General features: G+C 47.0%; 1 pseudogene; it reads left to right on the forward strand.

Moving 5' to 3' along the window:
* Window positions 1-249: 249 nt before the first annotated feature.
* Window positions 250-1070, forward strand: LOC140689649 (olfactory receptor 6C68-like; annotated as a pseudogene).
* Window positions 1071-15053: the final 13983 nt, after the last annotated feature.

Below are 15053 nucleotides of genomic sequence, written 5' to 3' on the forward strand. Positions count from 1 at the left end.
TTTACTTCTAGCAATTATCCTGAAAATATTCCAATAAAAAGTTATAATGATACTTCTTGTAAAACTTTTTTATAATTGTGAAAAATAGAAAACAATGTTTATAATAAAAAATGTTTTAATTACATCTCTGATAGTTTTACATAGTTTGTTGAGTAATACTTTTTTTCCTATGTGACATTAATATCACTCCCCTCATATCAAATATCTCTGAATCATAAGTGCAGACTGAGTCAAAGGCAGAAGTCAATGATGAGAAACCACAAAATAACAACATTTATCCTTCTGGGGTTGACTGACGATCCACAAATGAAGATTGTGATTTTCACATTTCTATTTCTCACCTACATGTTGAATCTAACTGGGAACCTAACCATCATCTCCCTCACCTTCAGAGATTCTCACCTGAAAACTGCCATGTCCTTTTTCCTACAAAATATCTCCATTTTAGAAATCTCACTTACATCTGCTTGTGCTCCCAAATATTTGTACAACCTATCAACAGGTGACAAGACAATCGAATATGACAATTTTGCCATTCGAGTATTTTTACTGGCCTCTTTGCTGATACTGAATTTTTTCTCCTGGTCACCATGGCCTATGATCAATATATAGCCATCTGCAAACCCCCACATTATGTGACTATCATGAACAAGAAGGTCTCTAGAAGACTCATCCTTTGTTGCTGGACCTCTGGCTTGTTGATGATAATTCCCCCACTTAGTCTAGAACTAAACTTGGAACTCTATGACTCCAATGTTGTTGACCACTTTGTCTCTGATGCAGCCTTTCTCCTAAAGATCTCCAGCTTAGAAACATGCCTTATAGAGCAGATGGTCATCGCCTGTGCTGTGGTGACCTTTGTCATGACCCTTGTATCTGTACTTCTCTCCTATATGTACATCATCAAGACAACTTTACAATTCCCTTCTGTGCAGCAAAGGAAAAAGGCATTTTCTACATGTTCTTCCCAAATGAGTGTGATTTCTGTTACCTACGGAAGCCTCCCCAAAATGATGTCTTTCCCACTTGCAAAATTTGTAACAAGGTGTCAGAAAGAAGTATTTCAGTAGACCTCTCTGAAAGGTCAAAAATATTTAATTGCTTTTGTGGAAATTGCCAAGATTAATCTAACATTTATATGGAAACCATAAAGGCCAAGAATGCACAAGAGAATTCTGAAGACTAGCAAAGCTGAGAATCACCCTGTAAATTATCAAGATTTAGTATGAAGGCATTAATAAGGTGGCATTGGTGTAAGAATAATCAAATAGATTTGAAAAAATAATAAAGAGTAAAGAAACATTTCTGTGCATATATGGTAAACTGATGTAGGACAAAGCATACAGATAAAATAACATTTTCAAAACCACAGGGGATTTTTTTTACTAAGTCAGATTCTTTTTACCAAGTCTGGATTTGTTTTGTTGTTGATGACAATATAAAACAATATGGACGCTTCTGAGTTTACTGCTTCTTTAACCCATTAAAAAGCAGCCAAAATTGACCACCCAAACAATACTATTGAGGCTGTATGGCATCAATCAATAACAAGTAACCTCTCCTGTGGTTTGTGAAGACAAAGAATAACAGCATCTAGTCATAGAGGGTTTATTATATGAGCTTTAACAATACTGAGAGGAATTTTGTCAGCGACAGTCACTGTGTCCTCATGAACAGAACTGCTCCTGCTTTCAGGACAAAGAAGGATCAGACGGTCTCCTCACCTCTGTACCTGTCTGGCCCTGGGTACCTAATAGGATTTTCATTCATCACTTTGCATATACAACCATGAAATACAATTATACAATTATGAAAACTACAGAAAAATCACTAGAGTCAGGGTGCACTGATTTCAATCATAATTTTACCAATTTCTCATTGCAGAACATTATTCAGTTGCACAACTATAGGAATTTGACTTTCATCTGCAAAAAGTAGTAACAACTGTAGCTGCAACTTAGAATGTTAAGATATGAGATAATGCATATAAAGAGCTTAGAAAAGGTTTTGGCACATAGCACATATTGTTATTATTAATCCTTAAACTGGACTATATTGTGCCAGAGTGTTCTACTGTCAGAACCACATCTCACCCAGAACTGGATTAACTTGCAATCTGGTTCCCTTTTCAGTGAATCTCTTCTTTAAAATTAAATTTTCTGCTCTCTTCCCATTTGCATAGTTTCCTTTGAGGAGTCAGTAATTGCTCCTATATCTTTCACAACAGCTGCTTTTTTGAGTTCTTCATATTAGTTATTCTGAGCAATAAAACTGTTATGATCCTTCGTGTGGCTTCCTTTGTTTTTCTCCCTGTTGTTGATTACTGACCTGTTTTATTATAATCAAATACACATTTTTGTACTTTTTTCTCCTCCTATCTCCCTGCCTCACCCCTAAATTCTCTCTTCCTTTTCAACTTGAATTATACATGTTACATTCATTAACATTGTCCTACAAATTTTTAATCTACTCCTGTCTTCAGTATCTTTCCATCTGTTTCAAATTTGTTTTATTTTTATAAATAAAAATTATTTTATTCCACATGAATTATAATATCTATTCATGTCATCAAGTAAAATTCTTATTTCAAGCACTGTATTTCATTTCTCAGAGTTAACCATTTGGTTTCTGCATAGAAAATATATGCCAAACATTATCTGACATACACCTCAGCGATGTTCTCCTAGGGCAGTCTACCCAAGCAATAGAAATAAAAGCACAAATAAACACAAAAACGGCACCAAACAAAATTCATCAGCTTTTGACAGCAAAGGAAACCACAAGCAGAACAAAATGACAGCCTACGAAATGGGAGACAATATTTGCCAAACATGAGACTGACTAGGGGTTAATTTCCAGAATATAGAAACAGATCATACAACTGAATAATCGCAAGACAACCCAATCCAAAAATGGGCAGAAGACCTCAAGAAGCAATTCTGCAATGAAGACATACCAGTGACCAGTAAGAGGCACATGAAAAAAGGCTCAATGTTGCTAGTTACCAAAGAAATACAAGTCAAAACTACAATGAGGTGTCAGCTCACCTCAATTAGAATGGCCATCATTGAAAAGTCCACAAAGGATCAACGCTACAGAGGCTGTGGAGAAAAGGGAACCCTCCTACACTGTCGGTGGGAATGTCGTTTGGTGCAGCCACTGTGGAAAACAGGAGGGAGAGTCCTCAAAAGACAGAAAGTACACTGGTCAGAAGCTTTAGATCTCGGGGGCAGGCTAACAAGCTCCCAAAGGCCCGGCCTCGCCCCTTCTTCTGCCCCCAGCTCGCCTGTGACCCACAGGGTCCGGGGCGGCCTCCACTCCCAGGGCAGGTCCACCTGCGCGGGAAAGCCACGCACAGCCTGAGGACTAGTCTCAGCTGGTCCAGGGCCGTCCAGCGCCCTCCCATCTCCCTGGGCTGCTCCCACTTTCCCAAACCCGCATATGAGCAGCAGCCAAGAAAGCCACGGGGTTCAGTGAATACTAATGTGGGGGGAGGGGCACCCCAACCAGGGCAGCGGCCCGGGACCCGCCTCAGGGTCCCAACCGGGATGCGCGGCCTGGACCTCACATCGCACCCCTCCTTCCCCGTGCGCCTCCCCAGCTGTACAGCCCAGGCCTCACCCGCCGACTCCCTGACCTGCGAGCCCCGACCAGCGCCCCCTTACCTGTCCCGCGACAGCAGCAGAGGTGACAGCAAGCGGCGGGCGGCCCAGACCCCAGGCCGCCTTCCTCCTCCGGGAGCTGGTCCAGGAGCACCCAGCTCCCATCCAGCGTCCTCACGTTCTGGGCGCGCTCCCGCGTCCGCGCTCGTGCGCGGCGGTGAGCGCCCCTCCCCCTCCTGCTCGCCCGGAGCACGGAAGCTTGGCTGGGGCCCCTGCAGTAGGGACGCTGTGAGTGGAGCCGGGCGGTGGGGCGGTGGGGCGCGCCCAGGCCGCGGCCAGGGCTGGCCAGGTCCCCAAACCCAACGCCCCCACCGCGCCCCCCACAGGGTCCCGGCACCCAGCTAGAACACCAGGGGCCCAGGGCCAGGCCACACCCCATCAGCCCCACTCTCCCTGCTCACCGACCCCCACCCAGTCAATGCCTCCCCACCCCCTGCCAGGCCAGGTCCCCGATCCGATCCATTGCACCCCTAAGACAAGGCTGCTTCTCCTCCCAGCCAAGTCCCTGCCCCAGGTATGCGCCCCACTAGGTCCTAAGCTACAGCCCCCGCAAACCAAGCTGACCCCTCATGCCTCACCCCAGGTCCCCCTTACCATCCAGAGGTAGTCCCATCACCCTTCACCCCTGAATTACCCCCCACCCTTCAGCCGGGTCACTTCCACTCCCAGAAACCCCTCCCCCTCAGCCTGTCCTCCTCACCGCCGGATCCCCCGACAGCCGACACCCGGAGTGCACCCCTACCCCAGCGGATCTCCTCACCCCTCTCCTCGAGGGAGCGGGACCAGGTCCGGGTTGTGATCTCCGTGGCGAAAGCCTCCAGACAGGGATCCCAGGCCCGACTGCAGGCACACAGCCCTGGGTCCCAGGTTCCCGGCCTGGGCGGGCGGGGCTGGAGGCCATTCCAATTCCGTGCCCCACCTCCACGTCCCCATCCCTCCCTCCACCCCACGCCCATGCCCAGTGCCTCCTCTGAGCCCATGAGTCAGGATGGTCCCGGGCTGCACACCTCTCGCCAGTGGGCCTTGAGTGCTTGATGCTGGTGCCCGGAGGAAGGGTGCAGCCCCGCCCCGGGGATGGACAGCAGGCAGCAGTGGCGGCAGCGGCGGCAGCGGAAGGCGGCTACCCTGGGAGAGCCAGTCCACTTGCTCCCATCTCCCCCGCTGCCTGGCCTCGGGCCAGCCTCTGCTGCCAGAGCTTCCTGGAAAGAGTTTCTCCCTGTCAGCCTGCTCCTGGGAGGCAGGCCGGCTGTGGTCAGTAGGGCGAGGCGGCGGCGGCAGTGGCAGCAGCAGCAGCGCTGGAGATGGCAGGATTGGGGCTGCTCCATGCTAGACGGGGGATGTGCTCCCATTTCCCGCTGTTGCTGTCGCTGCCCCTGCTCCGGCACACTGACTGCACCACGCCTGCCTCTCAGGAACAGGCTGACCTGAGGATAATCCTCCAGGGAACCTGGGGCAGCAGAGGCCGCCCCCAAGCCAGGCAGCTGGGGAGATGGGAGCTAATCCACAGGCTGGCTCAGGGCAGCGCCCCCTTCTCCCGCCGCCGCCTCCGCTGCCGCCTCTGCGGTCTGCCCTGCTGCTCCCTGACCCAACCGCGCAGGCCTCCAGGAAGGAGGCTGATCTCAACACGCGAGTCCTGCAATCCTGGGGCACCAGAGGCTGCCCCCAAGCCAGGCGGCTGGCGAGATGGGAGGATGCAGTTTTTATCATCATTATTTTTGTTGTTTGCCTGTATTCATTCAGAGAGCAGTATCCGGCATGGTTGTTTCCTCAAAACCTTTGCCATGACCCCTGGGTGATGCCTGACCTGGTGGATGCCTCTTCCTACAGTGAGCCACTTTTCTGGTCTGTTCTTGGAATTCTCAGCTCTTCTTACCCGCTTGCTTCATGTCCCGAGCAAGGCTTTGCACTTGGGGGAAAAAAAAAAAGATGTATTCGGCTAGTTTTGAATGGACTGTCCTGTAATGTGTTTTAACACTAACTGGTCTATTGTATCATTTAAGACAACTGCTGTTTTAATGATTTTCTGTCTGGATGACATGTTCATTCATTTAAGTTGAGGTTTTAAAATCCCCTATTATTATTTTATTATTGTCAATTCTTCCTTTATGTCTATTCGTGTTTGGTTTTATATTTATTTAGATGCTACTGTTTTGGGTGCATGTGTTAAGGAATGGAATACTTTTTTTTCTTGTATTGACCCTTTTGTCATTACAAATTGCCCTTCTTTGTCTTTTGTTATAACCTTTGTTTTAAAGTTTATTTTGTCTGATAGGAAAACTGCTTTCCCTGCTTTCTTGTTTCTGTTAGCAGGAAATGCCTTTTCCAACCTCTCACTTTCAGTCTGTGTGTGTCTTTAGCTTTGAAGTGAGTCTCTTTTAGGAAGCGTAGTGATGACTCTTGTTTTTTTTATCCAAACAGCCACCCTTGTCTTTTGATCAAGAGCATGTAGTCCATTGACATTTAAAGTAATTACTGATAGAGATGAACCTATTGCCACTTCATTATTTGTTTCCCAGTTGTTTTTCTAGTTCTCCTATGTTCATTTCTTCTTTCTGTTTCTTTCCTTGTGGTTTGATGATTTTCCTTAGCAGAATGTTTGTGTTCCTTTCTTCCTAGTTTTTATGTTCTATTGTAGATTTTTTGTTTTGTGGTTACCATGGGTTTCATATATGTTGACCTGTAATTATATCTACTTGTTTTAAATAAGATAGTCATTTAAGTTCAATCACATGCTAAATGAGCTACATTTTAACTGCCCTTCCCTACATTTGTTTTTTATGTTATATTTTACATCTTTCTTGCTTATCTTTTATCTGTTTATTACAGTTGTAGTTGCTTTTGCCATTTTTTGTCTTTAAACTATTCAAGCAGTTGATCCTCAGTCCTTACTACATATTTGCCTTTCCTAGTGGGTTTTTCCTTTTCCTGTGGATTCTTACTTCTTTTCTCAATTTTTAACATTCTTTTCCACCAAACCCCCCCCCCCCACAAAACCCAACCAACACACTTATGTGATTGCAGGTACTTTCTTTTGTCAGGACACAGACCTTAATTCCCCCCAAAGTTAACATACTAACTTCAGGAATTAGATCTAGAAATAAAGGACACTGCTGATGCTCATATCATCATTAGCCTGTGCAGTTTGATAATTGGCTTTTTCACTGTTGAGATTATGTGGGTGTCTCCATTTCTGCTTCTGAGAGGCCCAGGCAGTTGGGGACCCCTGACAGGGAACTCCTGCTCATCACAGTGTCTTTGAGAAAAGCTACACAGAGGACATTTTTTTTTCCTTCAAACCACAGTTCTCCTTTTTAGAAGGAGCGAAAAAGGCAGGCAGAGAACTCTTTACAAAGTAATCTGTTTATTTTGATGGGAATGATCTGTTTCCAAGTTTGGGACACTTGGAAAACACTCTCATTATATTCCCACTGAGCCAGCAGCTTAGGAGTCCTCAGACCCAGAAGTGTTGACCTGGGCTGGCCCTGTTATTGCTCATCACCAAGCCACCTGCTCCTGAACCTCTCCTGCCCCTCAGCTGTGCAGCCCTGGGAGATGCCGTCTCTCCTGGGCTCAGCCTGATGGCACAGGGTTCTTTTTTATCCTCCAAGCATCAGTCTAAGAAAGTCAGCAGTCTTGTTTTTCATCTCCTGAGTTTATGTAGGAGTGGAAAATCTCCAGATGAAATATTCAAATCTAGGCTTTATCCTGGCCCCGAGGTGGGTCCTCCTGGCTTAGGGGGGCATGTGAACTTCCTGAGTAAGTAACCTTAGACTAAACTGGGAGAGGGAGACATGGAGGCAGGATGAATGGTCTTCAACTGGCTACAGCATCACTAAACCACGAGTCCAGCAAACAAAGGGATGGTAAGGGAAATGGTGTGATCCTCCAGGCTTCAAAACAGGAGGGGTCTCTGTTCTCTGTGTGAATCTGAGGAGATTTGGGAGGTGGGGGCAGGTAGCAGAGATAAGAAGCCAGCAGCTGGGTGTCACGTTACAAAGTTGAAAGGAAGTAGAGAAACCATGAACAGGCAGAAGGAAGATCAGAGAAAGCTATTATTATGTAATATGCCCATTGCAGACAGACAGGTGGCCCCTGCCCTTCATCTTTCTTAACCTCAGATTCCGAGAAAGCCTTTGTTACAGCCTGGTCAGTCACACACAGGCACACGCTGGGGTGATGTCAAAGTCTCTGCCAACCCCACTCTGGACAAGAGAGTAACTAAACCTGGGAAACCCCTGAGACCTTTTCAGGTTAGCCCCATCCTAGTTGTCAGTTTCCCAGTCTTAGCTTCCTTCTGTTGCCCCCAACTCCAAAGCAAACCACTTTGAGGGCAGTGGGAAAGCGGGGCTGCCTCCAGCATGGCAAATGGCAATGTGTTTGGGGCCCCAATTTGCCCACATACTTGGCAGGCACCACCCTAGATTCATGCTGACTTGAGTTGGGGGAAGTGAAAAACTTACTCATCAAGTTGTTTTGTCTACATGACACCAGACCAACCACTGGTTTATCTAGTGTGACAGGGTGCAGAGAGCTGCCTTGACTGAAATCAGCTCCTCTGACTTTGTCCGTCGCCTGTGGTCTGTGTTGGATGTCAGGTGGGGGATAGGTAGAGCCGTAGGTCAGAGCATCCCTCAGACCCAGACCGGCTGAGGGGGGCTCTGTTTGAGTGTCCCCCTCTTACAGTTCCAGTTGCTGCTCTGTCTGCTGCCACAGCTCTGAGTGCGCATGTGGCATCGGCAGGTGTCCTTGTTGGAAGGTGCGTGGAAGGGAGAGGAGATTTTCTTAGAGACATTTAACTGAGACACAATAACTTAGAAAGGTTTGGATGGGTCCTCGTGTACACACCTTGTGTCTGCTTTACTATGGAAGAAGTATCATCATGCCTATTTTAAGAAAGGGTGAAAAAAAGAGCCTGGAGTCAGAGTGAGGTTCTGAAGGTACCCACCACATAGGATACGGTGAACACTAGATGAAATAAAACAAACAATGTGCGGATCACCAGTGCATGGAGGAAACAGCAAGTGCCCAGTGGGTGTTCACTGCTCCCCTTCTCTGCAGCCTAATTTTCCCAAGTTATTTTAAAGTCCTTGAGGACAGAAACAAGCTATCCTTTTTAACCTTGTATCCTAGGGTCTAGAACAGTACCTGGCAATAAAAATTACACTGACTAGCATTTATATCATTTGTAACACTTCTATCTCCCTCTGGCCACACCCTTTCCCTTTTCTCAATTTTCTCTTAACTCCTTGTGATTCAGTTTCTTGCTTGAATTAGCTCATCTCCGGCTTTCCTCCCCCTCTATTCATTTGCTGTGCCTTCAAGCAGTAAGCTTCTCTGTGTTCATGTATTTTGAAGACTCTCTGCGTCTTAGTCATCTCATTCTTGGGGCAAAGATAGAATGTTTCTTTTCCTTCTAAAAATTTTAGGCTGTAATAATCACCATCCCTGTGACCTGGGAAAGATGGAGTATTTCTTTAAAATATCTATTTTACTTGCTCAAAGTAATGAGCCTGCCTCGCAAGTACAGGTTTTTAGCTAATTTATTCACTCCTCACAGCAGATTAAGAGGCTGTGAGGAGTTCTAAACTGAATTCCAATTTGTTGTAACCTAAAAATCAAACCTAGATAAAACAACAAGCATTTAAATCTCAACATCTCCCAAACCTGCATCTCACATTGTCATATAATATCAAACTCCAGAAAACATATTTACTTTGCATTAACGAATTAAAATACGTTAGATAAGCACTTTGAACTGTCTACCTACGTACATATGTGCATTCTGGCACTGCACAATCAGCACACATGCTGTACAAATTAAATAACAATATATATATAATACCCTCCTGTGTATATTTTTTTGAGGATTTGGAAGCAAAATTTTCTGAATCACACCCCAGAGCCTCCTCCCAATTCTATCACACATCTGACATCATGCAGAACTGAAGGATAAGGAGTTTATTTAAAAAAAAAACCCACAAAGGATTTATACCCATAAGTGGCTCAGAAATAAGGGAGACTCATGCTTGGTATAGAAAACCCAGAACTCAAGAGCATTCTTCTTTCAGCAGGAAACTTAGCTTATGAGATAACCTCATAACCAGAATAGGTAGTTTTTTTAAAAAGTTAACATTTTACCCAACTATATTCAATTTTTTCCTTCATATTGAATTAAACACTTTCCAAAGACTTCCTCTCAAGTCATTAAAACATCAACAGGTAGGAAAAGATCAGTTAAACATTCACTACAATAAGTAGGACTAAGATAAATAATAGTCTCAGTTACCTTTCAACAGAAAAAATATGCCACTGGTCCAGGGATACATTAGACGCTTTCAATTCAATATCACACCATGAAAAGCAGAAAAATACAATGTGAGATAATTTATTGAATCCAATGTTTTCACAGTAGAATAAGATTCTTCTTTAAAAGCAAAAAATTATTTGTTTAACATTAAGGAGAAATCAACATCAGTATATGTGTATATTGCCCAAATTTAATTAGTGACATTTCTGACAGTGGAATTTGAATTAAACAGGTCAAATAGGTTCAAAGAAATTTCCAATAAGAAAGTGTTTAAAATGAAGGAAGCTGCAGAGCCATTCCTGATTGCCCTTTTGTACTGTCTGGCAAGGCCTAATCATCCATGTAGGTAATACAGCAGAGGTGTAAACTTTGAGAGAGAGGGGCTGATAGGCTGTAAAAAGTCAAGGACAGAACAGCCAAAACAGAACAGAAGAGTCACCAAAGCACCAGTCAGACCTTCTGTGAGACAGTTTTTGATGCTGGATTTTCTCACCTACAGAAGTTTTTACATCTTTTTCCCCAGAATGATTCATGGTTTATACACCATTGGAATAAACCAGTGGGGAATGCACCGCCATACATGTCCCACGGGAATAAACCAGTGGGGAATACACAGAGGTGCATGCCCCAGTGGAATAAACCAGTGGGGTATCCACCGCGGTGCATGCCCCAGTGGAATAAACCAGTGGGTTCTCCAACTCGGTCCAAGCCCCAGTGGAATAAACCAGTAGGCAATACACAGCAGTGCATGCAGCAGTGGGATAAATCAGTGCGGTATGCACTGTGTGCACACCGGACTTGAATAAACCAGTGGGGAATTCGCCGCGGTGCATGCCCCAGAGGAGTAAACCAATGGGTAATATGCCGCGGTGCATGCCCCAGTAAAATAAACCAGAGGGGAATACACCATGGTGTATGACACAGTGGAAAAATCAGTGGGGTATCCACCAAGGTGCATTTCCCCCGGGAATAAACCAGTGGTTAATGCACTGTGGTGCATGCCCCAGTGGAATAAACCAGTGGGTTCTACACCGAGGTCCATGCCCCAGTGGAATAAACCAGTGGGGAATTTGCCGCGGCGCATGCCCCAGTGGAATAAAGCAGTGGGGAATACACCACGTCGCATGGCTCAGTGGAATAAACAAGTGGGGTCTACACCACGGGTCATGCCCCAGTGGAATAAACCAGTGGGGTAATCAAGGCGGTGCATGTGCCATTGGAATAAACTAGTGTGGGACACAAAGCGGTGGAAGCCCCAGTAGAATAAACCAGTGGGTTCTGCAACTCGATTCATGCCCCATTGGAACAAACCAGTGAGGAATACACCACGGTGCATGACTCAGTGGATTAAACCAGTGGGGAATACCCCACGGTGCAAGCCCCAGTGGAATAAACCAGTGAGGAAGACACAGTGGTGTATGCCCCAATGGAATAAACCAGTAGGGAATTCTCCGCGGCACATACCAGGTGGAGTAATGCAGTGGGGTCTACGCCTCGCTACATGCCCCAGTGGAATAAACCAGAGTGGAATACGCCACAACGCATGCCCCAGTGGAATGAACCTGTGGGATAGACACAGCGGTGCATGCCCCAGTGGAATAAATCATTGGGTTATCCACCGCGGTGCATGCCCCAGTGGAATAAAACAGGGGAATACGGCGCGGTGCACTCCCGAGTGGAACAAACCAGTGGGGTCTGAACCGCGTTACATGCCCCAGTGGAATAAACCAGTGTGGAATACAATGCTGTGCATTCTCCAGTGGAATAAACCAGTGGGATGTACGGCACGCTACATGCCCTAGTGGAATAAACCAGTGTGGAATACACTGCAGTGCATGCCCCAGTGGAATAAACCAGTGGGGTATCCACCGCGGTGCATACCCAAGATGAATAAACCAGTGAGTTCTACACCTGGGTGCATACCCAGTGATATAAATCAGTAGGCTCTACAATGCAGTGCACGCAGCAGTGAATAAACTAGTCGGTTCTACACCACGGTGCATGCACCAGTGGAATTAACCAGTGGGGTCTACGCTAAGCTAAATGCCCCAGTGGAATAAAGATGTGGGTAATACACCGCGGTTCATGTCCCAGTGGAATAAACCAGTGGAGTATACACTGCTGTGCATGCCTCAGTGGAAAAACCCTGTGGGGTATCCACCGCGGTGCATGCCCCACCGGAATAAACCAGTGAGGAATACCCCGCGGTGCAAGCCCCAGTGGAATAAACCAGTGGGGAATACACCATGGTGCATGCCCCAGTGGAATTAATCAGTGGACTATACACTGCGGTACATGCCCCACTGGAATAAACCAGTGGGGTATCCACCGCGGTGCATGCCCCTGTGGAATAAAGCAGTGGGTTCTCCACCTTGGTTCAAGCCCCAGGTGAATAAACCAGTTGGTAATACACCAAGGTGCATGCCCCAGTGGAATAAATGAGTGGGGTATCCACCGCGGTGCATGCCTCAGTGGAATAAACCAGTGGGGAATACACCGCAGATTCATGTTCCACTGGAATAAACCAGTGGGGTATACGCTGCTGTGCATTACCCAGTGGAATAAATCAGTGAGGTATCCACCGCGGCGCATTCCCCAGTTAAATAAACCAGTTGGGAATACGCCACAGTGCATTCCCCAGTGGAATAAACCGGTGGGATCTACGATGCGCTAAATGCCCCTGTGGAATTAACCAGTGGGTTCTGCAACTCGATTCATGCCTCAGTGGAATAAAGCAGTGGGGAATACACCGAGGTGCATGCGCGAGTGGAATGAATCAGTGGGGTATAAACCGCCGTGCATGCCCCAATGGAATAAACCAGTGGGGAGTACAACATGCTGAATGCCAATGTGGAATAAACCAGTGGGGAATAAACCACGGTGCATGCCCAAGTGGAATAAACCAGTGGGGAATACGCCGCTGCATGCCCCAGTGGAATAAACCGGAGGGTTCTACACCACGCTACATGCCGAAGTGGAATAAACCAGTGGGAAATACACTGCGGAGAATGCCCCATGGAATAAATCAGTGGGGTATCGACCGCGGTGCATGCACCAGTGGAATAAATCATTGGGGTATCCACCGCGGTGCATTCCCCTCTGGAATAAACCAGTGGGGAATTCACCACAGTGCATGCCCCAGTGGAATAAACCAGTGGGGTCTACACCGCGGTGCATGCCCAGTGGATTAAACCAGTGTGGAATACACCGCGGGTTCATGTCCCACTGGAATAAACAAGTGGGGAATACACCACCGTGCATGACCCAGTGGAATTAGCTAGTGGGTTCTGCAACACGTTTCATGCCTCAGTGGAATTAAGCAGTGGGGAATACACCGTGGTGCATGCCCAGTGGAATAAACCAGTGGGGTCTACATCTCGGTGAATGCCCCAGTGTAATAAACCAGTGGGGAATAAACCATCGTGAATGCCCAAGGGTAATAAACCAGTGGGGAATAGCCCGCGGTGCATTCCCTAGTGGAAATAACCAGTGGGTATTAACTGCAGTGTATGCCACAGTGGAATAAACCAGTGGGGTGTACACTGCCATACATGACCCAGTGGAATAAACCACTGGGGAATACCTCATGGTGCATGCCCCAGTGGAATAAACCAGTCAGGTATACACAGCGGTGCATGTCCCCAGTGGAATAAACAAGTGGTTTCTACACCGCGGTACTTGCCCCAGTAGAATAAACCAGTGGGGAATACACCGCGGTGCATGGCCCAGTGGAATAAACCAGTGGAGAATACACCGCGGTGCATGCCCCAGTGGAATAATCCAGTGTGGTCTACACCACGGTGCGTTCCCCAGTGAAGTAAATCAGTGCGGAATACGACGCGGTGCATGTCCCAGTGGGATAAACCAGTGGTGAGTACTCCGCGGTGCATGCCCCAGTGGAATAAATCAGTGGGGTATCCACTGCGGTGCATTCACCCCTGGAATAAACAAGTGGGGAATGCACCGCGGTGCATGCCCCAGTGAAATAAAACAGTGGGAAATACACCACGGTGCATGCCACAGTGGAATAAATCAGTGGGGTATCCACCGCGGTGAAATCCCCCCTGGAATAAACCAGTGGGGTCTACAACGTGGTGCATGCCCAGTGGAATAAACCAGTGAGGAATACACTGCGGTTTCATGTCCCACTGGAATAAACCAGTGGGGAATACACCGCGGATTCATGTCCCACTGGAATAAACCAGTGGGGAATACATCACGGTGCATGTCCCACTGGAAGAAACCAGTGTGGAATACACAGCGGTGCATGCCCCAGTAGAATAAATCAGTGGGTTCTCAACTCGGTTGATGAGTCAGGGGAATAAAGCAGTGGGGAATACACCGAGGTGCATGCCCCAGTGGATTAAACTAGTGGGGTATCAACCGCCGAGCATGTCCCAATGGAATAAACCCGTGGGGAGAACGAAGCTGTGAATGCCACAGTGAAATAAACCAGTGGGGTCTATGGCGCGCTACATGCCCCAGTGGAATAAACCAGTGGGTTCTCAGCCATGCTATATACCTCAGTGGAATAAACCAGTGGCGAATACGCAGCGCTGCATGCCCAAGTGGAATAAATCAGTAGGAAGTACACCGCGGTGCATGGCCCAGTGGAAGAAACAATTGGTGTCTATGCTACCGTGTAGGCACAAGTGGAATAAACCACTGGGGAATACACCGCAGTGCATGTACCTATGGAATAAACCAGTGGGGATTACACCATGGTGATTGCTCCAGTGGAATAAACCAGTGGGGAATATGCTGCGGTGCATTCCCCAGTGGAATAAAGCAGTAGGAATTACACCGTGGTGCACGGCCAGTGGAAGAAAAAAATGGTGTCTCCGCCGCAGTGCATGCAGCAGTGGAATAAACCAGCGGAGTGTACACCACGGTGAATGCTCTAGTGGAATAATCAAGAGGGTCTACACCATGGTGCATGCTCCAGTGCAATAAATCAGCGGGGAATACGACCCATTGCATGCTCCAGTAAAATAAACCAGTGGGGAATACTCCACAGTGCATGCCCTCATGGAATAATCCAGTGGGGTGTACGCGGCACTACATATCCCAATGGAATAAAGCAG

This window comes from Vicugna pacos, chromosome 27 (assembly GCF_048564905.1).
Source record: "Vicugna pacos chromosome 27, VicPac4, whole genome shotgun sequence".
Classification (NCBI taxonomy): domain Eukaryota; kingdom Metazoa; phylum Chordata; class Mammalia; order Artiodactyla; family Camelidae; genus Vicugna; species Vicugna pacos.